This window comes from Otolemur garnettii, unplaced genomic scaffold, assembly GCF_000181295.1.
Source record: "Otolemur garnettii isolate 467f Iridium unplaced genomic scaffold, OtoGar3 scaffold00007, whole genome shotgun sequence".
Classification (NCBI taxonomy): Eukaryota; Metazoa; Chordata; class Mammalia; order Primates; family Galagidae; genus Otolemur; species Otolemur garnettii.
The window spans coordinates 42,516,423-42,542,759 of NW_003852402.1; the positions used below are offsets into that span (position 1 = coordinate 42,516,423).

Below are 26,337 nucleotides of genomic sequence, written 5' to 3' on the forward strand. Positions count from 1 at the left end.
TCTGGGGTGAGGATGCAGGTTTTCTCTAGCCTGAATTCATGTTCTCATGCCTCACCTTTTTCAGCCTGAGCCTAAGCTTTGCTTTTTCCAGCTCTGCAGTGTGTGTAGACCCACAGGTGGGGTCTGCAAATGAACCAGCAGGGTTGGCCTGGGATTTCCCAAGCTTCTGTTCAATGATACTAATGGGGGGAAAGTGGAATTAAGATTATGGGCTCCAAAAAATAAAATGGCAATTTTCTTGACTGATAGAGATTATGAACCTCAAAATAGTGAAAGCACTGGGGGAGATTTACTAATCAGAAAATGTATTTTGTCTTTACAAGATCATTAGCTGTATATGTATGACTGAAATAGACAACCATAGGAACAATTGCTTATAAGATAATGCTAAAACCACCAACAGATATTTTTCTGCTCACCTAAAGTAATAGCCAAAGGGTTTAGAAATCAAAACATCTAGAATATTATCATGACTAATCAAAAGAGGTGGCATGTACTAATACCAGGGCAAGTGATTAGAGATTAGTATTTCTCTCATAATTCTGCTTTCAATTAGCTCTGAAGTCTTATTAAACTCCCAAATGTCAGTGCTACCTTTAATACAGGAAAGTATTCATAACTTTTCACCATGGTTAGCTCATAGGATTATTGTGAATATAAAGTGGTACAAGATTTTGAATGTTCTGTCATATGGAATTTCTCATACAGAAATATGATTGTTTGTGTATCTTCTTCTCAACCTCTAGATTCCATAAGGACAAGGGCTAGCAAAGTGTTATGCAACTTTTCATCCTTATTATCTAGCAGAGAACTTGATGAATAGAAAACACTTGATGATTTCTTCTTGTTGAATGACCCCTAAGTAATGAGTCAAAGAGTGCTTTTCAATATTCCAAACACTACAAAAACACATTACCAATTATTCAACTCAAATTTATTAGTTGAGCCAATTACTAAATAAATACACTTCACTAAGGATGTAATATAAATGATTTATATGTTACTTTCTTGCTTAATGTGAAAAATTTCAAATGGTCACTATTCTTTCATTTACTTAAACAATGTTGTTATCATTTATATTAAATCTTTTTTTCCTAAGTGAATCTCCTTTATATGGGACAATATTCTACTCATTTGAAGGTGAAATAAAAATATCTCTTATCCCTCCATCCTGGTGCTGACTCACTGAGCTTGTCTACTACCCAACCAAATGTAGGTTGAGTACAAATTAGAAAGATCTGACTTATTTATGTACATGTTACTATTTCAAGAGGAGGAGCACAGAGAAGATAAAATGTAGCAAGAAAAATAAGGTATAAAAGTGCATTTTATTTTTTATCTTACTTAAATTTATTCTGTAATTTTGTTGCTGTTGTTGTTATTATACCTATTCTCACTTATTAGCCAAAACTGCACAACTGAGAATGGCAGAGACTACAGATGACTCAAAACCAGGAACCATTTGTGGCTGACAAATTTGGCACATATTCTTGTTTTCTAATAACTGGATTTCTAACCTATTGACCTCTCCCCAGTTCCTTCCCACACATGCCAGGAGAGCCCTTCCAAGTGGTTTTAGAGCTAAGCAGTAAGTAGCTTTTCATATTTCAGGGTAGAGAAAGTATAGTTATCATTGGTATTTCCTGCATTCTAAATCATTCCTAGACTATGAACAGAGCATAGTAATAAGTCAAAACAGGTTTAGCTATACAAGTTTAATTATTAATACATGAAAATTATAAATTTTAGAATTGGCAAGAAGAGCAATTGTCAAGTTCCTACCTTCACAAGAAAAGAAACTTCATGAGACTTAATAGAGGGTGGGAGATCAGGACTTCCGAATCTTAAGGCAATGTGTTACCATTGCTTGGGTTAAGGGCACAGCTCTAAAGTTATCTTTAATTACCTAATTTTCTTGTCCTATGTATTTTGAGATATGACCCTTTATTTACAAAGTTACTAGATAAGTAAAGATAGTTAAAAGGAATCTATCTGTCTCTGGAAATAGTACTGTGAGAGTCTGAAGTAAAAGCCTTTAAAGGTCAGTTACCCCCCTGGAGAAACTTATACCTGAGAAATAACTACATAACTACATTCATTCAAAAAATGTGCAGCCTAAGAGAGTTAATAAGGCTTTCCAGTATGTCAACTGTCCTGTACTGGTTAGGAGTGAAGGCTTTGTATCCAAAGACAAACAGAATCCTGGCTCTGCCACTTCCTAATTGTAGGGGAAGTAATAGTAGTGCTCCTCATCTGTAGCACATGGCCAAGAGTGCCTCCATCACAGTTTGAAACGCTCACCATGGAACAGCACAGAGTAAGTGCTTTCTGCCGTGTCATTGCTACAGTTCTCCTCCTCATCCTCCTCCTTTTCATCCTTTTTCTTCTTGGTGGTTGGGATGTGTGATAGTCGTAGTGAAATATGAAGATTAGAAAGTCTGCTCTGATATAAAATGTGTGACAGGAGATAACCAGGACGAGGAAGGCATTGGTAATAATTTGAAATCTACTCGACATGACACGCTATTGCAAGAACTGATTTCTTAGCTCCACCTGTTGAAAGGCAGCCGAGAAGACCAAGGGCTTCTGCATCAACTCTAATAAAACCTCAGAATCTGTTTTCAGATATGTAGCAGAGCAGTACCCGATTGCTTAAAAAGTACTAGAACTTGGACTGTGGACTTCCATGATATTTGAGGGGTTGTTTAATCCTTTGCTGTTTTGTGTTTTTGACTGAGATATCTCTAGATAATTTGGGAATAAATTAATCTCTTTGACCCCATGTTTCCCAGCTTTCTTTTTGAGCACACTTAAAGTAGTTTAATTCTGGTATACTTCAAGAAGATTACTGGGCTTTCAAATAAAAAATTAAACAGAAGATTCTAATTAAAGGGGCACATCTCGTTGAGAAACATCAGTATTTATCCACATTTTACTAGATTCAAGAATATAGAATAGAGAGATGAACACATTTGTTATTTGAGTTTAACTGAATGTTATTTTACTTTACTCATCTTGATATTTATAATTTTTTATCAATGAAAGTACCATGCATTTCTATAAAAGGAGCAAGAAAACTTTAAGAAATTATGTATTATAGTAAAATATCTTACTAAAGGCTTACAATATTCCATTTAAATATGTTGTTTTACACATAGGATAATTAATTAGAGCTGCAAATTTCCTGATTTATTGTTAAAGAATAATAATCATACTTTAATGCTTAAATAAACCATAGATTTTTTGTATAATATCAAGGTCAGTATTCAAATAGCTCGGTTAAGGTAGGAGGGTAGTTATTTGTAGCCCAATTTTATAAGTGAAGAAACTGAAATGGAGATTTTTAGAAAACATTTCAATGATTTATGTGTGCTAAGTGGAAGAACTAAGATTGGAACTCTTATTTTCATAACTTCTTATTTAGTATTCTCTTTGGACTTTAATATGAACCCTAACTGATTTGATCAAATTCACTGCTAACTACATTCCTAACATATTGATCAGTTAAATGCAACTACAGTGTTTTAAGGGTTTTTCCCAAACCATATTTCAAATATAATATCAGTTATTACCAATGTAGTTAATAAACAAAAATTAAATTGTGATTGGAGAATAGTAAGAGGGTTTTAATATTTTCTTCTTGCTATGAATTCAAATAGCTAAGAGAAAACAGAAGTATTATTGTTATTGATAAAATTACAATGGCTTTTGTTCATATTTTTTGTACTTTCAATTAATTTCCTTTTTTTCATTAAATCATAGATGTGTAAATTAATTCAATTATAGGGTACAATGTGCTGGCTTTATATACAATTTGAAATACTTTCATCCAACTAGTTCACAGCATTTTCTTAGTTATTGTGTTAGACATTTATATTCTACATCTAGTAAATTTCACATATATCCTTGTAAAATGCACCATAGGTGTGGTCGCACTTATTACCCTCCCTCTAGCCATCCTCCTCCTTTCCTCCCCTCCAGCTCCCCTTTCCCCATATTCTTGGGCTATGAATATGAAAGCTATAAGTTAGTTTCATAGTAGGGCTGAGTACATTGGATACTTTTTCTTCCATTCTTGAGATACTTTGCTAAGAAGAATATGTTCCAGCTCTATCCATGTAAACATGAAAGAGGTAAAGTCTCCATCTTTCTTTAGAGCTGCATAATATTCCATGGTGTACATATACCACAATTTATTAATCCATTCTTGGGTAGATGGGGACTCGGGCTTCTTCCATGACTTAGCAATTATGAATTGGGCTGCAATAAACATTCTGGTGCAAATATCTTTGTTATAAAGTGATTTTTGGTTTTTTGGATATATACCTAGTAGAGGAATTGAAGGATCAAATGCCAGGTCTATTTTTAGAACCCTAAGTGATCTCCAAACATCTTTTCAAAAGGAACATATTAGTTTGCATTTCCACCAGCAGTGCAGAAGTGTTCCCTTTTCTTTACATCCATGCCAACATCAATGATTTGGGGATATTGTGATGTGGGCTAATCTTACTGGAGCTAGATGATATCTCAAAGTGTTTTTAATCTGCATTTCTCTGATGATTAAGGATAGTGAGCATTTTTTCATGTGTTTTTAGGGTGTGCACCTGTCTTCTTCGGAGAAGTTTCTCTTCAAGTCCCTTATCCACTCTAAAATGGGATCGCTTGTTCTTTTCTTGCTAATACGTTTGAGTTTTCTGTGGATTCTTGTTATCAAACCTTTGTCGGAGACATAACTAGCAAATATCTTCTCCCATTCTGAGGGCTGTCTGCTTGCTTTACTTACTGTGTTTTTGGCTGTGCAGAAGCTTTTTAGTTTGATCAGATCCCAGTAATGTATTTTTGGTGTTTCTTCAATTGCCTGGGGCATCCTCCTCATAAAATATTCTCTCAGGCTGATTTCTTCAAGAGTTTTCCCTGCACTTTCTTCTAGTATTTTTATAGTTTCACGTCTTAATTTTAAATCTTTTATCTAGTGAGAGTCTATCTTTGTTAATGGTGAAAGGTGTGGGTGGGTCCAGTTTCAGTCTTCTGCATGTCACCAGCCAGCTCACCCAGCACCATTTCCCCACTGAATGTTTTTGATTGGCTTATTGACTATCAAATGATGGTAAGTAGCTGGGTTCATCTCTTGGTTCTCTATTCTGTTCCATATATCTACTTCTCTGTTTTTGTGCCAGTTCCATGCTATTTTGATCACTATTGATTTATAGTATAGTCTGAGGTCTGGTAGCATAATTCCTCCTACTTTATTTTTATTTCTGAGTAGCGTCTTGGCTATTCAAGGATTTTTCTGATTCCATATAAAATGAAGTATTTTTTTTCAGATCTTTAAAATATGACAGTAGTGCTTTAATAGGTATTACATTAAAATTATATATTGTTTTAGGTAGAATGGACATTTTAACAATGTTGATTCTTCCCAGAAATGAGCATGGTATGTTTTTCCATTTTTTAATATCTTCAGCTATTTCCTTTCTTAGAGTTTCATAGTTCTCTTTACGGAGATTTTCCACATCCTTTGTTAGGTAAACTCCTAAATATTTCATCTTCTTTGGCATTACTGTAAAAGGAAAAGTGTTCTTGACTATTTTTTCAGCTTGACTGTTGTTGATATATATAAAGGATACTGATTTATGAGTGTTGATTTTGTAACCTGAGATGCTACTGTATTCCTTGATCACTTCTAAGAGTTTTGTAGTTGAATTCCTTGGGTTTTCCAGATATACAATCATACCATCTGTGAAGGGTGAAATTTTGATCTCCTCTGACCCTACATGGATACCCTTGATTGCCTTTTCTTGCCTGATTGCAATAGCTAAGGCTTCCATTACAAGGTTAAAAAGTAGTGGAGACAATAGGCAACCTTGGCTGCTTCCAGATCTGAGTGGAAATTATTTCAATTTAACTCCATTCAATACGGTATTGGCTGTGGTTTGCTATAGATGGCCTCTATCAGTTTAAGAAATGTCCCTTCTATATCTATTTTCTTAAGTATTCTGATCATGAAAGGATGCTGAATATTATCAAAAGCTTTTTCTGCATCAATAGTGAGAATTGTATGGTCTCTGTTTTTTGTTTTGTTTATGTGATGAATTATATTTATAGATTTACATATATTGAGTCAGCCTTGAGAACCTGGGATAAAACCCACTTGGTCATCGTGTCTAATTTGTTTGGTGTGTTGCTGAATTCTGTTTGCTAGGATTTATAGCAGTGCAAACCTTCTTGAAGAGAATGGAAAGAGGGGAAGTTAACAACTTAATGGGACTTTTCAAGCAACTGGAAAAAGAAGGACATTCCAATCCCAAACCCAGCAGAAGAAAAGAAATAACCAAAATTAGAGAAGAATTAAATGAAATTGCAAACAAAAGGGTTATGCAACAGATCAATAAATCAAAAAGTTGTTTTTTTTAAAAGGTCAACAAAATAGATAAACCTTTGGCTAACCTAACCAGGAAAAAAAAAGAGTAAAATCTCTAATTTCATCAATCAGAAATGGCAAAGATGAAATAACAACAGACTCCTCAGACATTCAAAAAATCCTTAATGAATATTACAAGAAACTCTATTCTCAGAAATATGAAAATCTGAAGGAAATAGACCAATACTTGGAAGCATGCCACCTTCCTAGATTTAGCCAGAATGAAGTGGAAATGTTGAACAGGCCTATATCAAGTTTTGAAATAGCATCAACTATATAAAATCTCCCCAAAAAGAAAAGTCCCAGACCAAATGGCATCACATCAGAATTGTACCAAACCTTCAAAGAGGAACTAGTACATATATCACTGTACTTTCAATTAATTTCTTAAATAAAATATTAAATATTATAGAAATAATGGATAAAAAATACTTACTAGCTATAGATAACGATTCAAATTATTGTTGTGTATATATAATATCTATACACACACACACATCTATCTATCTCTACGTATGGATATGTATTCCTATGAATCAGTGTAGATATCTGTATCTCTATTTTTATCTCCAAGTCTACATGTGTAAGTATATCTGTCTTTGCCTTTTTCAATTTATTGCTAATTCTATCTCTATCTATACAGACATATTTCTATATTTCTACATAGATATCTTTATCTCTAAATGCAAAATGAAATTTATGCTGTCTTTATATAAATAAAAATGGAATTATCTTCAGTGTGGTTTCGTAACCCTATTTACAAGTTTAACTTTGATTATCTTTTCATATCATTCACTACTTTTCAGTAAATAATTTTAATTGATTTCAATGTAGTTGAATATATAAATGCATCAGAATAAACCTAAAGTGTTCTTTATATATTGAGTGTTGAGGTTCCTTCCATATTTTTACTGTAAAAAGCAGCACAGCAGTGAAGATTCTTAAAGCTACTTTTTCCCCAACATTATCCATGAGTAAGTATTGTAGGTGATATTCTAGAAGAATTGCTGGATCAAATAGAATTTACGTTTTCAAGATTTAGGCATCATATTACTAACTTAATCTTCTGAAATGTCATACCAATTTGCCCTCCAACCAAAATAATCAAATCCCTGAATCTTTTAGTGCTGGTCTATATATACATTTCATTGACAGTAAATATCTTACTGTTTCAAATTGCATATTTTTTATTACTGATGAAACTTTTTTAAAAAGAAACATAATAGGCATTTGTATTCATTCTTTTGTGAATTCACTGGTTATGTTCTTTGACTCATTTTATTTTTTAAGAAATTATATAATTCTTTTTGAAACAATTTTCTTTACATATTAAGTATACTAATCTTGATCACATATGTTATAAATGCTATTTTCTCCTGAGGTTGTTTATTGTATTTTTATTTTACTTGTGATGTCAACAATTTGAATTGTCTTTTTCACAGAAGTATTCATGACTAAATTATATACACACGCAGCAGTTACTACTTGTACACTACGTGATATCCAGTCCCACATAGTGCGGGACCTATGCATATAAAGGGCACTCTCTATTATCTTAAGAGGTTTTAATTACCTTTAAATGGAATAAACATAAATTATATTTTGGTCAATGATAATTTAAAATAAGTACTTATAGCATGTTGATGTGCAACAAGTAGATGCAGATGGAAATCCTCGCCCTGGTAGTTAAAGCTGTTTTGACTTGAGCAAATTACTTAGGCTGATGGTTTCCTCGCCTCTGAAATAATTAGAAGTATACTCACCTTAAGAATTATTATAAGGCACTTCAATAAGGTGACCAGACGTCCTGCTTTTGGTAGGACAGTACTGATTTTTAACAATTTGTCCTGCATCCCACGGCGTTTTAGAAAAGTCCCAATTTTTGGAAAAAATGCATGACAAACTAGGGAATGACAGGACAATGGAAAGGGAATATAAGGTTTTCAGCTGCTGAAACGGTTAATGTAACTCCATTTAGGAATGAAGAGGTTAATGTAACTTCATTTGGAAATGAAAAGGCTAATGTAAACTCCCTACTCTCCTCCTGGGCAAGGTTGTCCAGGTGGACCATTGCCCTACTCCTTTGAGCCACAGGCTCCACCCTATACATATTTTTTTTAATGTATTATATTTGTAAATTGTACTTATGTGGAAATTAAAAATATATATATTACAATACTATTTTTGCATTCTATGAAAATTTTTGTTGCTCCATATAGACCAAATTTTTAATTAAGAACCACCCACACCACCCACACCCCACCCCCTGTCAATGGTGTCCCACTTTACCAATGTTAAAATCTGGTCACCTTACACTTCAAGCATCTGGCAGTCCAGCTTAAAAGATCATGGAACCTTTTTCCTGGGACACTTTTATGGCATTACCTCCAACAACAGTTGATAATAGGATTATTTTTGGAAAAAATTCAGATAGACTCTGCGATGAAGTACAGAAGGTAGCTTGTTTGCTGCAGTTCATGATAACCTGGGAAAACATTAATTGTATACACAGAAATCAATCAAGTTCCTAAAACATATGCTGTTGTCCTTAATGGCCCAGTATGGGTATGGGGGGCAGAAATTGGAGCTAGTGAGCATGGAGTTTGCACTGGGAATGAAGCTGTATGGGAAAGAGAAAAAGTTTGTAATGAAGAGTCACTGCTGGGAATGGACCTTGTCAGACTTAGCCTTGAAAGACCAGATCCAGCTGAAAATGCCCTCAATGTCATTGTTGATTTATTGGAAAAATATGGCCAGGGTGGAAATTGTACAGAGGCGGGTTGATTTTCCACTATAACAATAGTTTCCTGATAGCTGATAGAAATGAAGCCTGGATTCTAGAGACTGATGAGAAGGACTGGGCAGCAGAGAAAGTGCAAGAAGGAGTTCATAATATTTCTAATCAACTTTCTATAACAACCAAGATTGATTGGGAACACCCAGACATGAGAAAGTAAGCTAAGCTGAAAGGTTGGTGGGATGGTAAAAAAAAGTGTGATTTTGCTGCAACATACTGCTGTAAGAACCTTGACACAGCCAAGATGATGATTTCATCGGCAGCTACCATGAGGACTATAAGCTTCTAAATTAACACAAAGGAAACATAACTCTTGAAACAATGATGAAAATTCTCTGTGATAAACCAAATGGTGTTAATATAGAGGGTAAATTGCTGATCATGGCAAGAATAGTTTCTATTTTACCTCAAAACTCCACCTTTCCTAGCATTCATTTTTTTTACAGGAACTCAGAATCCTGACAGGTCTGTTTTTATGCCTTTCATCCTTGTGCCACGTATTTCACAACTGTGGGATACACACTCACCAACATTTGAACTTGAAGCTTCAGTTACAGAGAAGCCACATTTTAAGCCTGACAAAAGATACCCACTCTTACCAAAAACATCAACAGGCATTGGAAGTAATAGATAAAATGAGGGAAAGTCAAAACGATATTAGACAATGTGAAGAAACTGGAGAAATAGGAAATACTGATTTTGAGTCTTAGCTCTCTCTTATCTTTTACTTCTGTTCACATGGTAAAAAGACAAAAATGAATGAAGTAGTGGCAATGAAATAAAAATATTATGCATATTGTAATGTTGTGAACATTATAATATATTATGAGCATTAGGAATGGATAATATCTTCCTAAACTTTTTAAAAACATTGAAGTTATATAAAGCTTATTAAGACTCAAAATTATAAGTGTAATTGAAGTAAAAATTTAGCTCTAACACTGAAAAACAAAAAGAATTGTAAGTTCCAATGAAATCCTTGTGTAAAACCAACTTACTAAGGGTCTGGCATACTATGTAGCAATTAGGAAATAATGCAGTCTGTCCTTTCGTATGATTGTCAAAAGTACTACTAATTGTTGCATTTTCTAGGGTTATTATATAAGGAAGACTTGCCTTTTACTACAAAAGTTTGGTGGTCTTGATGGTAGCAGGATGAATTGTAAATAGCAATTAAAATTATTATTATTATTCATGGTTTTATAGATAATTCTAATACTTTCCAATGCATCTTTAATTCCAGAACTGAAAATTTCCCTTACAACTTCTTAATTCTCAAAGTTGCAGTACCTTGTGTTTATAGCACTTTTCAAAGGTGTCATCAAACAGTGTTTTAATTGATCTTCACACCGTCCAAGTGAGATAATAGGAAAAAAATAAGTATTATTGTGCCTCTTTTACACAATCTGAAAATACTTGTCAGAGAGGGAACTTGTTTAAGCTTAAGTAGAAATTAAGTGGTTCTCAAAAAAGTATATGAAAATCCATACAGCAAGGAGACTGGCATCATTTTTCAGTTCTATAAATATAATCATTTTGAAGATATTGGTATGAATTGAAATCAGTAGACAAGTCCATACAAAGCTGGCTTGGAGCTCAGCACGGTCTTCTGGATACCATCTTCCAAATTGTACAGTTTAGAAGGTGACATCAGAAGACATCCACTACCTTGGGATTATCGTATATAAACTAGGCAGATATGTATCATGAGTTTAAATTTCTGTGGATTTCTACTGAAGCTTTATGATTATCTTTCCTGAGGTATAAAAAGTTTCATATTATTCTTATATTTTCAAAGTATTAAGTAGGCATGACTCTATTACTTGGAATAGACATTTTTATTGCTAACAATTTCTAAGTTAGCAAAGAAAATTTATTACAAGATGTGATTCAGGTGGTTTGTAGATGAAATATTTAGCAAACTATTCCCAGCAGCCAAATTATTATGCTAAGAAAGAACTGTAAATCTGTAGAACAAAGGTATTTTGAGGTTGGTCAAGTCAGTCCAAGGTCTTGTTATCATGCTTTATTGTGTCTATAAAGTTAGTCTCCAGCCAAAGGGGCTTCTAAGGTTAAAACGAATGTTTAAAAAACAGAAGTTTGAAAGCACGAGAAACAGGCAGTGTTAGATTGTGCCTCAACTTCGTTCTAATGGAAACATAATGATAAATAGAAAATATGAATTACCCAGAAATTGAATGTGATAAAATTCAGTGATTATTAAAATGTATTTATATGCCAGACCCCTGATGTACTAACCTTTCTTTAGGATGGGATTTCATTCAGTTTGAAAACTGTGTCAAGAAGTTGAAAGATGATTGGGAAAATCTTACTAAAAGAAACAATCTCTAATTGGATGAATAGTGATGAAACAGTTAGTGTGTAGATTTATAGGGAAGCCATAGAATATAATTGCAGAAAATAGGAAGGCATTCTGAAAATGGCCAATTTTATCTTCTACAAGCATATATAGTAGAACCTTAGCTGACCACCTTCCTATACTGACCACCTTGCTACCTTGACCTAACTTTTATAGACCAGACATACATCACATGTGCATACCAGAACAGTAGGCCTAGTTCCTTATATTACTACCTTCATATGTTAACCAGTTTTTTAAAGTCACTTGGGTAATCAACTTACAGAGGTCCCACTGTATTACTATTTTCAGAAGGAATTGGGGATGAGAAGGTAAAGAACCACAACTAGTTTCATCAATCACTGTCAATAAATACATATAATGTGTGATGCAAGTTGAGCATTGCACTTTGTTCTGAGGGTTATATGGTCATGGGGTGGTCATATGAAAACTCAAGGACGTTTCTAACAATTATATTCCACTATGCGCATATCATAGTCCTGTATACGTGCGTGTATGTGTGTGTGTGTGATAGAGAAAGAGAGAGAAAAAATGTATATTAAATAATGACGGTCACACTGCTTACAGATAGACAAGAATTCTATGTGCTAAGGGGCCAGAAAAAGCTTCACTATAAAAGTGGCCCTTGAGTTAAACTTTGAAAAATACTCAAGTCTTGAAAATGGGTCTGTTATGTGTCATTTGGTTCAATTCCAGCCCAGTATGGCATTTCCATTATGGAGATTGTCACATTATGCACCTTCAACAATGGTTTATTGTTTGAGTTATAAAGTTACATCTTTAGAGAATGAATTGAACTCTATTCTCTTTCTGCATGGCTAGGTGGTTTATATCAAGAGTTGACTTGAGCAGTTTTTTAGATTTCTTTAAGTGGGGCTTATGCATGACTGTGAATACACACATTCTCTTTCTCACATATTTAAAATAAAACAGTTTCTAACCCTCACTTTATGTAAAAAATGCCCCAAAGAAAGGATGATTTGAGCAGTGCATCTGCTTCTGCCTTAGCAAGTTATTTAATGATTTTTATAAATTTATGAATAAAAATTTTTCAACAATATTCTTAAATTACTATGGAGGAAATAGTTAAAAAAATTTTTTTCTGTAAAATAAACTGGGTTCTTCACTGAAGGACCGGTGTGGATGTAGAACAAGGCTCCTTCTGCCTAGACTGTGGAAAGGCCTCAGAGAGAAAAGCAGGGAAACATAATTGTCTCACAAAAGGAATCGCATCCATGAGGGAAATGCTTTGTACCAAAGATACATTTTGTTTTTATCTCTTTGTCTCCAAAATTCTGTTAAAAATATGTCACAGAGAATTCTCTTAACTTTTGTTTATTTGGTTATTTTACATTGCCACTTTACATCCAACTTGCCATTTGTATGCTTAGAGATATCCAAGGTTTTCGTATCCAGTAACTGAATTTTTATTTTATTTATACTTAGAGTTCCAGGCTTTAGGTAGAAGCTGTTTATGTATATGATGCCTGATAATATTTAACCTGCAGGCAGTTATATATATTTAAAACACACAATATATTAACAAAAGGTTTCAGTTTGTACTCATTTACTCATTCAGTCTACAAAATGTTCAAATTACAATATAAAATTATGTTCTCTTTTTTTTGAAACAGAGTCTTACTCTGTTGACCTGGGTAGAGTGCTGTGGTGTCATCATAGCTCACAGCAACTTCAACCTCCTGGGCTCAAGCCACCCTCTTGCCTTAGCCTCCTGAGTAGCTGGAACTACAAAAGCTAATGTGATATGCCTGCCTTGGCCTCCCTAAGTGCTACAATTACAGATGTGAGCTTAGATTGTTTTCCACAGCTGATCTTTTCCTTTGAAGTTGAAACTTTACATATAATCTCTATATTAAGTGATGGAGGAAACTTAGTCCCCTGTGAAAGATCACTGGAATATCTCTGGGGAACTCCAGGACATTTGAAAATGTGTTCTTAAGAAAGACCAATGATTTGTCTTTCTTCACATTTAACAGTTTTCAAAGGAAGAGGCAATGACCATGAATATGGTTTAACATATTCCCATGTGCTCTTATTCATGGCACCACAAAAATTTTCTCCTAGTTGCACGTACCATTTGGCAATGTCCTCTGGGATCTATGTCAAAACAAGTAATTCTCTTTTCTCTGACCTCCTAATCTACTTTAAACTTCTTATCATAAAATATGAAGTTTTGTGTTTTGATATTTATTTATGTGAATGAAATAAGGAAATATACCTCAAAAATTCTCTATGCTCTTCCCTTAAACTCAGGAACAGATAGAATCTAGAGCAGTTTATCCTACCATTATTGAAGTATTTTCAAGCTATCCTCAAGTTAGTTAACTTGTGACCATTGTAAGAGAAAAACAGAAACTTTATTAGAACAAGAATATAAATTACAAGTATCTTCACAACACCTTCAAGGCATTACTTTTGCTTCCCAGGCTCCCTTCCCATGGTTATCTGGAAGCCGCTGTCTGGGTTGGATTCTCAGCACTCCCACTTACCACCCACGTGCATTTAATGCAAATTGATCTATGCACTTCACTTTCTTCATGTATAAAAATAATGAAGAAAGGGTGTTTTCTTTTCTTTCTTTCTTATAATATATACTGTGCAGTGTTCTAAAATATTAAATAAGTTGATGCATGTACCAAACTTAGAACAAGGCTGTTTGTATAAGAAGACCTCCCTGCGAGGGTTGAATATGATGATAGGAAAGACAGATAACACTGGAGGAAACAGCTATTCTAATTCACTAACTGTTTCTGTGTTCTCTACTCTAATAACACATTTTTCTCGAAAATCATTACCAGTAGAGAAGAGGGACTTACATGAAAATAATTTCTGGATGTTCAAATATATGAGTTTGAACAAACATACTATTTAAACTCCTTTATACAGATGTATCCTGAATAACTGAGTCAAACATGCTGTCCTGCTATGAGGATTGGCCTCCCTGTACCTCTCTGGCCTTCGGCCCTCTTGAAGAAGCATATATAGCATTCTTCAGCCTTCATTCAAACTACTTTCTTCCTAAACTACTTTCCAAACTACTTTCTTTCTTACCCACAGATTTTGGCATCTTACTTTTAACCATCTCTCTATCATACAAAAGGTACCTATGAGGGCTGATTGTATTATATTTTATTAAAAATAATACAATAACATAAGTATAATATGAACAACATACAAGATGAAAACAAGTGGCAAAGAGAATGCAGCCAGAGATTTTGAGTCCTGAGCGAGATATGTGAATGTGATAATAAAGGCACTAAGCATCTCTTTTTATAATTCACAGAGTATCTGAATATGTGATATTTAGTCTTTTTCCAATACCAGTCATCTTTTAGGATACCCTCTACTTCTGAATATTATTCTACACTCCCTTTCTTTCCTGTCAGAATTACTAGAGGAAGTGGAATCAATTCATTTGCCCCTTAACATGTATCTTTTTGTAATATTTCTTGGTGTTCTTACCCTATCATTACTCAGGTTTTCTAACTCATTGAATAGGTCTTAAATTCCTCAGGTCTTCCTTCTAAAAATCTAATGGTTACCATATTGATTTTAAGACAGTTGACAGCTCCATGGTTACAAATTAATGTGTATTTTGGAATCCTTTAGGAGAGAGGAAATTTTAGTCCTCCAAAGTTATCATGGCCCGAATACTCAAAGAACAAATGAGGAAGAGGGAGATGTTGATTTGCATCAGAAACCTTTCCTTGTTCTCTCAATTATGGTTACTGGGAGCTGTGGAATATCCCACTAGGAAACAAACCTAAATTTGTTCAGACAGCATGTGATGAAATATTACCAAAATTACCATGTGTGGAAAGTAATTATTGTATGAGTCATTCAGATCCATAAAAATAAGAGTTTATTAAGTCTTATGCAATTGACTGATTTTAATAGACTTACCATATAGAAATGGTTGTGTTCTTAAGTAATGACACAAAAAGTGATTTCCTCCCCAGAAACTACTAATAAAACTAACACGGCAATAATAAGGCTTACATGAGGACTAACGTTAATAAAATTGTATTAAATTAAGGAGTTTTGTTAAATAAGTAGATTTTAGCTGCTCTTGTCACAAAAAAGTAACTGAGATGATAGATACCTTAATTTGTTTCACTATAACAACCATTTTGCTACCTATATATATTCCAAAACATCATATTGTAAACTTCAAATACAGGTAGTAAAAATTATCTTAAAAAACAAACAAACATCTTATACTAAATTTTGAAGAAACTAAATTTTTTTGGAAATTGACTCATTTTTTCTCACTGATTAGATTAAATTCAGACATATTTTCAGTCAGATAAAAAATGCACGACCAAACTTTATTAAAACACAGTAATTCTTATAAAATATTTATATAGAATACCATAAATAGATATATTTAAATGGAAAACAATTTTCCTGCTGAATTCCTGTAATAATGTGCATTGGGTTATTGAAATAAATATCAAGGCTCTCATGTTATGAAAGATAATCATAACATCGTAAATCATTCTATTATACTACCTAATCATAATGCTACTATTTATCATATAGAAGGATAAGTTGATTGAAAACTCTGGTATATAAAGAAGCTTTTTCACGGTTGAAGATCAAATTCTGGCAATGGTTATATATTTTTATATTCTTAAGTCTGTTCTAAGTAGGTGGGAGCCAAAATGTCTAAATGTATACTAGGACTTCTATTTGTGTAGTTTTCACAAAATTAGTTTGGGATTTTCTTTGGAGTGTGTGTGTGTTATAACATTTTGATAATACTATACTCTAAAACTCAGAAGGCACTAAATCAACACAGATATATCACATTTCTGTCTGAAAGCTCTTTGCACCAGTAGTTTGACATTAGGAGGCTTTATCATTTGCAAAGGTTAAACAGAAATATGATCTTTGTTAAGGCAGGTTTAGATAGGAATTAATCAATTTATCCAGGTCTATTATAAAGAAGGCAATTGTAAAAGAATATCTTTAAAAGATCCTATATGTTGCTTCTTTCCAGATAGACTACTGAGAAGCTAACGTGAGCAATGGTGTGATTTGTTTATTTGGAGTGTGAATGGAACTACTATTGTATTTATTTTATAAAATCAGAAGGCTCAGCATTTAGGTCAAGGACTCTGACATTTTAAAAATAAATAATACAACTGTGTCTCTCATATGACTTCCACCTCACACCCACAGATTCAGGCTGGCTACATGATTTTTTTTCTAAAGAAGTTTCCATTAATTCCTTTTTGTGTCATAAGATCTGAAGGTTTAAATGCTGTAGCATTTTTTCATTTTTCTCTCCTGAGATGTGAATTTAAAATTTGGAGACTTTCAACATTCATTCAAAGAGGTCAAGGACATTATTGAGATCCTGAAGGGTGTTTTCTTCTGAAAAGATAATAGGAAGAAGAATTATAGCATCATTTGATTGGAGCAAAATTTAACTACTAAAATTGGCCTTGAGTGATGTGAGTTGGCACAAATGGATAAATTAATTTTACTTTTAAAATTAAAAGTAAAAAATGATCATGTATTGCTCTTTCACATTTTAACAGCTTTCTAAAGTATAAGTATGATTCTATCATTCTCTTGCACAGACTTCTCATGTTTTACGTATAAAGTTTAGAGTCTATAGATTCACTCAGGTTCTTAAATGATTTATTTTTGTCTAATCTTTCCAGAATCACATCCCTCTACTCCTCCACAGGAAACTTTTACTTGTAACACAGTGCATCTTGCTATTTCACACTCCTATCCCTTTTTTTCTATCTTGATACAGGGCCAGCTTCCCTACTTCTGTCATATGAACTTTGATTCGAGAAAGCCCTTTCCTGTTCTCTTGCCTGAGTTAGCTAAATTTCTTTCTGTGCTTTCATAAGCACATTGTGTTCCTCTCACAAACACCTACTACATACACTGTTACAGCATTGGCTTACCTGTTTCTCTTGTTTAGCATGTCAGCCTACTTTGCAGGTAGAGAATACATCATCTACGTCTGTGTCATCTTGAGTTGTATATAATGTCTGTAACATCGTAGATGTATAATAAATGTATATGAAATGAGTAAGAGCTGAGCAAAGGCTCAGTTCTTAGTCTAGATTTATAGTTTTAACTTTTAAAGTGGCCTTGAAGATTATGTGCAGGTTTTGAATTATATGCAGGGCACAAGAGGCTAGGACTCAAGTGACAGACAACACCAACACTCTAAGTGAGGCTGAAACTCTAAGAGTGCAGTTTTGTCCTTGAGGCAACTTGATAGGGAGCTTAATTTCTAAATGGAGAGGATCGAGGAGCAGAAATGTCACACAGACTTGGAGAGCAGAATGAATGCCCTAGGAAAAGAATATCCACTCTGGTCTTTTCCCCCTCCCCTCCCCAGTGTGCTGGCCCCAAATCTGGTTATGGAAGTTCCCCTCTACTTTCTACTCTAGATACAGGCCACCAATGGATTTCACAGAATTTCACAGAAATGGAAGAAAAAAGCAGCCTTAGTTACACCTTCTTTTTCAGCTTGCAAATTCCTTACTTATTTTTCTTATGATGAGTGTTGTAATAGAATGTTTTCTTTTTTAAGTGGGTTCTTAAGGCAATCCTAAATTTAAAATTAGAGATCTTCAAATCTAGATTGTTAAACTCTAAAATCTCTAACTTTTTGTTGATGATTCTTTTTTATGATGCAATCTTTTCTTTCTGAATATTTACAGTGTCAATAGGCAGACAATACTCTGAGACAGAAAGGTGAATGATCAAGTGCTGATGAAGCACTACTATGTGTGAAATTGACAGAGAGAAAAGTCACATACTCAGAATATTTAGGGAAGATTTTGGTACAAAGCAGCAATTTGAATTAGGCTAAACACATATCTGTTGTATTTGGATTCATTGAGTTAAAAATTATAAACTGAAAGACATAGCAATATATTAAGGATAATTACTACCTAGGATGCAGGCAACCTGTAAATTAATATGCTCTGTAGAATTTTAAATCATTTCCATGCTTATTCAATAAAAGCATCTAAAAATCATCAATATCTGTATTTTTAGAGTTTAATGTTTCTCCCCATAAACAGATATCTTAATTGCACATAGTTTATATGAATAATTCACAGCCTCCTATATTTAGGTGCACTCTTGCAAATAGTGCAGAATAATTTCAAGCAAGGAAACAAACATAATACCCAAAATATGATCATCTGTATCTATCTGAAACTAATGTAATACTGCAACTCTAGAGAGAAAGTTTTATATAACATGTTGTTCCCTCTTCACTGAGTACTTTCTTACGTTTAACTCTGTGAAAATTTTACCTACCTAAAGAAGTTAGAAGCCATAAAATTTCAAAGAAATCAGACTTCACTAATTGGTGTAGACAACTGCTTTTCTTTTGAAAGTATTTTTCTGTATTTCTCACTTACAATCCAAAGTTCTTTTTGGGCAAAATTTAGCCAACCAAGAACTTATTTTGGAATTAACTTTATTTTAAAAATAACTTAATGTTATACATTATTATCAATATTATTGCTGTTATCACTGAATGTTAACATTCGTTTTAGAACAACTCAGAGAGTCATGTAGACATTATAGGCTTAGACTAAATACTCAAAGAAATGGCAGTAGTCCTTTATGAGGATAGAATGTCATATCTCAACAGATAAGTAACCCATGCAGAATGATGAAGCTAGGTAATGAGCTCTACAATTATGAATTCTGTTTGCTGCAATTTAGCTCATACTTGGATTTGTTTTCTTAACATCAATAGACTTTTTGTTATTTTGTAACAAGTGATGTGTTTCTAGGCCTTTGAACAGGTACTATTTTGCCAACTTCAGTGGAACTATCTTAGAGAGTGATTGTAAATTCCATAATAGTCTGCAAATTCTATTTATTTGGCAATTTTGACAGATTTGTGTCTTAAGTCATGTCAGATCAAAGCCATGTCATGATCTATAGTTCAAAAACCTTTGCTGAAAAAGCTTTAAATGTCTGATTTGAAGTGACAAGAGGAAGAAAATAGCAAGTCAAGGTTATCATTCCTGGGCAACTCAGCAAATTCTGTGGAAATGTCTGAGGTCTATAAAAGAGTTTCTGAAACACCGATCCTGAATGACTTTATGTGTATAGGACTTACTCGATTTTTCTATTATTTTTTTCTTTTAAATATTCTCACATTCAATGTCACTGGATTTCCCAAATGTTATGTATTTTAAGACTTCAGCTATGGAGAGAGAATGAGGATTGGTAGCACATGTTTAAATGACAGGACTCCCTGCAGGGTCTCAGATGTATTTCTGAAGTACCCTTTTTTTTTTGTAGTTAGGGGAAAAAATTCTGTTCCTTTCACCATTTCTTTTCATTTTCTTAAATGTCAATTTGAATCAGCTATGTTGTCATTACATACCAGTGAGTAACATCTTTTAAAACCTTCTTAATTGAATCAAATTAGACACCACATTTTTCTCACCTCCGTGCTCCTACTGTCAAGGTCAGTTTAACCCCCTCCCCCTTGATTAAATGATTAGTAGCAGAGCTATAAACAGCAATGGTGATGGCAACACAGGCAGCATCAGGAAGACAAGGAGGGTTCTACGTAAATTCACAACTAGCTCCATCAAACATGTATTAATTCTATACCAGCAAAGTTATTGAAACATATGTAGAAATGACTCTATATTGAAGAACACTTGATTGAGCTCTCATCCCAAGAGATTTATATAAAAAATCTCTCTGTGCCTGGCATTTTATTAGCTAACTCTCACTTCTATGGAGAGTTGACTGTTCTTCATCATGACAGCCCTAAAAAACCATAGTATTCTGAAGTATTTGCTGAATCACGAAAGGTTTATTGGGCGGCATTCCAAACGGTAGGAAGCACAATACATTTTCCCCACTTTTTAAAAAAAGTATATAATATGCATAGGATAGATGGCATAATTCTCAAGAAGGATAAGCTCTATACTTAATCCTAAGATTACACACAATGTGTAGGGTTTCTTCCTGAATTTTTCAAATAAAAAAAAATAAAAAAAGTGTCCATTACTTTTAAGATACCCAGTTATTCACAAATCTGGTATATAGAAGAAGGAGAGATGAAAGAAATATTTATTAAATACTTCTTCGATATATATGCAGGGCTATGATGCAGATTTTTTTTTTAATTGCTACCAAGGCATCTTTTGTGCGAGAAGAGACTCTGGCCTTATGTAATGCCTTTTACATATGTCAGGTCATTTTGAAGATCAAACAGTAACTATATAAAGAGTTCCATTATCTCTCTGCTTAAAGTGGGACACAAATAGCCTTACCTAAATTGCCTAGAGTTACACAAATAGAAAACAGTGAAGATATGATTTAACCTCACTTCTGTAAAATTTACTTCCTACTATAACAAGAAAATGTAATTAAGTACGGGAAAACCATGAGAAAGATGAAAATAAAGACTGAGTGAAATAAATACAAGATTTAGTGGGAAAAATATGTCTGTCCCTAAGAAAATGAACTATTAATTTTAAAGCAAATATTTCCAAAAAGTGTTTTTGGTGTGTGTGCTTGTATATGTGCTATGGATTTACTTTAGTATATAAGTTTAAAGAATAGTTTTCAGAATGTTATTCATTTCCCACAAATGCTGTTTCAATAAAACTTCACAATTTACAATTTTTAAACTAAACAGATAGATATACCTTATGAAGGGTGAATATAAACTAAATTTAAATGCGTTCACACATTTATGTATTATTACGTTATAGTACTGGTATTTGAGAGTAGGTATAGGATTTTCTAAAGTTTGATTTATGAGTATGTCACCTTGACAATTGGGATGAAATGGCAGTGCAGCTGATAGACTGTGGGAGGTTTTCATCTCAGTGTGCTGTATTTAATTCTTCAATAATTTGCCTTTGAAAATTTTTACTATTATGCATGGAGTTTAAAAAGTGAGGATGTTGTAGCTAGGATACATCATAAAAAATATTTCTTGTACCAGTCAACACAAAACTAGGTAGAAGAACATTCTTATTTATCAATATTCTCTTATTCATTAAGTGTGTCTTCTTAAGTTAGCTTACATGGACCGGTAAATGATAATTGACAGACTGTTTCCATGAACAAATAAAGGATACAAAGAGAAAAACCTCCCACTTCTCATGACATTTGTTGCAGAGGAGTCAATCAAATCCTGTTATTCATTTATTTAATTTTTTTGTATGCTGATGGGCTACTGAAATTAACTTTACAGTCTCACAACTTAGGTTTAGAGTCCGACGTTTACTTCCCTGCATCTCCTTAAAATAAGAAAGGTGCAAACAGTGTAGCTGAGGCAGGGAAGAAATATTAACTTCTTGTTAACTGGAAACTTCATTTATCCCCCAAATTTGCATTAATTCTGCAAGAGGCTTCTACTCAGAGATTGAGGTGTAGAAAGACAGACTTTCTCTTTTCTGATACACGCAGTAAAGGGTTTTTGTTCTTCCTTTTCAGTGTTTGTTAATAAAAAATGGCTAATTGAGCCCAAATGTGCATAGACAGGAGAAAATGAAATAAGATCTCAGTAAACCACTGACATTTGTTCCACAGAAATCATTCTGGCACAGCCATATTGTGTAGTGAAATCTTAGCCCGTTGGAATCATTTATTGGAAACAGCATGCTAAGCCTGAGATGAAAATTGTTTTGGTTTTAAGATTATATAAAATTAAAACTGTACTTTAGTCCTTTGACTTCAATGATTCTTTAATATTAATTATTTTTATGTTATTTTCACAGATGTCTGCTTACTACTTTTATTTTCAAGCCCTCCCTTTCCTTCTTTCCTTCTGCTTATCAGTGTACTCAAGAAACTGTATTTTGTGCAGAAGGAAGATCAAAACCCAGAGAAAGACAAACAGACCTGCCTTCAATTGTACCTTCCCTTCAGGGCTTTGCCCTGAATGTTACGAGTTTTGTGAAGGAGGGTTAGCCCTTCTCTTCTCTGGCCTCCTCATCCCTGAACCTTTGCAGTTTGATCATGGACTCAACACCCTCCTGAGATGATTTCCATCTGCTAATGATTGCTTCCCATTTTCCAAGTCCAAACACCCATTCTAAGTGTTCTTTGACACTCCCTGTGTCTGGTGCCTGTCATCCTAATGTACTCCTCAAAGCTTTTCAGTCATTTGGTTTTTCAATCCAAATACAATCTTTCTGTCAGTCGCCAGTTCTCACAGGAGTGAGGCACACTTAATTTGTCTGTGTACCTTCTCCTTTAGTCATTTGCATCTTCCACTTTTAACAAATTATTAATCTCATTAAATAATTCTCTATGCAATATAGCCACACACTGTGTCTGCTTTACCTCGGAAATGTCTCTTGAACCTGCTTCCTCTCTGGGTTCTGACACTCCTACCGCAGCTTTAACTCTTACCCGTATCTTATCTTCTCTTGTTTAATGACTGGGATATACTCTTAGACTTTATATTTGTGTTATATATTATGGCACTGCTATGTTAAAACAGCCCTTAGATGCCTGTGGGGACCAGAACTCTGCTCACACAAGGGTTACTTTGACTCCACAAGCTCCCTGCTCCTGCTTTCCACACAGCCTCTGTTCCTCCATGTGCGCACTCTGCCCAAACTCTTCCCCACACTCAGTAGAGTTTTCTGTGACTCTATACTTTTTACAAATTCTTCCTTCCCTCTAAAGTCATTTCCCCAGGTGGCCTACAGGACACTTGCTAACTTTGTGAGGACATTTTTTGGTCATCTGTGGTGTCGGATATCACAGAAAGTAAGCATGCAACTTTTCCCCCCGTTTTTTTGCTAATCAGCTTTCCTTAGTGTTTGAGTTTTAATGTGTGGCTCAAGGCAACTCTTATTCTTTTGATGTGCAGCAAAGTAAAAAAAAATGTGCCCAACCCTAATTTACTTAAGCCAGTTTTATAGAGGGTTTTTAATATCCATAAGACCGAGAACATAAAGACGGCTGAATTTCTCTGCCCCAAAGATTTAACAGTTTTGGGGGGGTAGGCAAACAGAATCTAAGAGACATTGCCAAGTTGACAGGATATTATAGAAGCCCCTGACATGATTGGGGGCTGCAGAGACAGTAGCTGCTGCTCTTGAATATATTCTCCATAATGACACCTTTTCAGGTCTTCCTACACTTAAGCAGCAGATAGTTAAAGGGTAAAACCTATTTTTGGTGCTGCCTTAGGAAATTTCAGATATGATTCTTCTTTGAACACAACTAGCCATGCAGAAGAGAATCAGGGAAGGCTTTTTAAAGAGATATGTGTTGTCCAGAATCTCCTCTACAATGATTCCTTTTCATATTCCCCTAGAAAGAACTCAAATTCTTGTCTCTCCATTCTCAAAGGACTCTATATTTATTTATATTATAAATATAAATAATATATTTAATATATATTCACTGGTCTATCATGGTTCCTATGTATCATAGATGTTCAATAACATTGAACTCAATTCATATTGAGTATACTGATTTTCTCAAATGGGAGTTAATATACTATGATGGATTGTAATCCATCTGTTCACTTGTTTGTAAAATTTCAGGGAGGACTGCATATAAATACCACAGCAGGTTAGAAACTTTACCACAAACTATCAAGGCTATTCTAAATGTAATCTAACTTCTCAGTCTTTTCTTGTCATTTTATAATGGAAAGGATTAGTTTTTTAAAAGTCTAAAATGTCTTTTTTGCTAATTTGTTACAAGTTAAATACAATAAGAATACATTTATTTGGTATATTTTAAGTAACTATTATCACTTTTGAACCGCATCTTGTTAAATGGTGAAATTCTTTATTTGCAAATAACTAGTAAGAATAAGAATTCATAGATCATCTCCAGGTCCTATATATATGTATAGGATTATCCTATATATATATTAGGATTTCTTTGTTCTAGTTCTTTCCCAACCTTTTTTTTTTTATTTCTTATAGCATGACTCTGTACATTAATGCAACCGTGGGGTACAGTGTGCTGTTTTCATATACATTTTGAAATACTCTCATCAAACTGGTTAACATAACCTTCATGTCATTCTCTTAGTCATTAAGTTAAAACATTCAAACTCTGCTTTTAGAAAGATTCACTTGTACCCTTGTAAGATAAACCATAGAGGTGACCCCACCAATCACCCTCCCTCCACTCTTCCACCCCACTTGCCTCCCCTCTCCCACCCCTTCCCGTATTCTAAGGCTATAATTAGGTTATGACATTCCTATGAAAGCTATGAATTAGTTTCAAAATAGGCCTGTGTACATTGAATACTTTTTCTTCCATTCTTCAGATACTTTGCTGAGAAGAACATTTTCTCGAAGAACATTTTTCTTTAAGGCTGCATAGTATTCCATACTGTACATAGACCACAATTTATTGATCCATTCATGGATCGATGGGCATTTGGACTTCTTCCATGACCTAGCAATTATGAATTGGGCTGCAATAAACATTCTGATACAAATATATTTGTTGTAATTAGATTTTTGGTCTTCTGGATATATACCTAATAAAGGAATTGCAGGATCAAATGGCAGGTCTATTTTTAGTTCTCTCAGTGTTCTCCAGATGTCTTTCCAAAAGGAGTGAATTAATTTGCATTTCCACCAGCAGTGTAGAAGTGTTCCTTTTTCTTCACATCCATGCCAACATCTCTGGTTTTGGAATTTTGTGATGTGGGCTAATCTTACTAGGGTTAGGTGGTACCTAAAAGTGGTTTTGATTTGCATTTCTCTGATGATTAAGGATGGAGAACATTCTTTCATATATCTGTAGGCCATGTGCCTATCTTCTTTAGAGAAATTTCTATTCAAGTCCCTTGCCCACCCTGAGATGGGATCACTTGTTTTTTTCTTGCTAATACATTTGAATTCTCTGTGGATTCTGGTTATTAAACCTTTGTTGGAGAAGTAACTAGCAAATATCTTCTCCCATTCCGAGGGCTGTCTACCTGCTTTATTTACTGTGTTGTTGGCTGTGCAGAAATTTTTTAGTTTGATCAGGTCCCAAAAGTGTATTTCTGACATTGCTTCAATTGCTCAAGGGGTTTTCCTCATAAAAATTTTACCCAAGCTGATTTCTTCAAGTGTTTTCCCTACGCTTTCTTTAGTATTTTCATAGTTTCATGTCTTAAGTTTAAATCTTAAATCCAGTGAGATTCTATCTTAGTTAATGGTGAAAGGTGTGGGTCTAGTTTCAGTCTTCTACAGGACGCCATTCAGTTAGCCCAGCATCATTTGTTAAATAGGGAATCTTTTCCCCTCTCAATGTTTTTAATTGGCTTGTCAAAGATCAGATAACAGTAGGTGGCTGGATTCATCTCTTGGCTCTCTATTCTGTTCTATACATTGACCTCTCTGTTTTTGTGCCAGTACCATGCTGTTTTGATCACTATCCATTTTTAGTATAGTCTGAGGTCTGGTAACGTAAATCCTCCTACTTTGTTTTTGTTCCTGAGTAATATCTTTGCTATTTGAGGTTTTTTTCTGATTCCATATAAAATGAAGTATTATTTTTTCTAGATCTTTGAAGTATGACAGTGGAGCTTTAATGGAGATTGTATTAAAATTATATATTGCTTTGGGTAGTATTGACATTTTAACAATGTTGTTTCTTCCCAGCCATGAGTATGGTATGTTTTCCATTTGTTAACATTTTCAGCTATTTCTTTTCTTAGAGTTTCATAGTTCTCTTTATAGAGGTCTTTCACGTCCTTTGTTAGGTAAACTCCCA

The 26,337-nt window shown here is 34.0% G+C and overlaps 1 protein-coding gene and 1 pseudogene across 6 annotated transcripts in view; both read left to right on the forward strand.

The window, feature by feature from the left end:
- The window catches only part of KCNC2 (potassium voltage-gated channel subfamily C member 2), a 235,537-nt gene that overhangs the window by 161,664 nt on the left and 47,536 nt on the right, over window positions 1-26,337 (forward strand). The gene's annotated exons all lie outside the window — the stretch shown is intronic.
- LOC100962829 lies at window positions 8,770-9,905 on the forward strand (annotated as a pseudogene).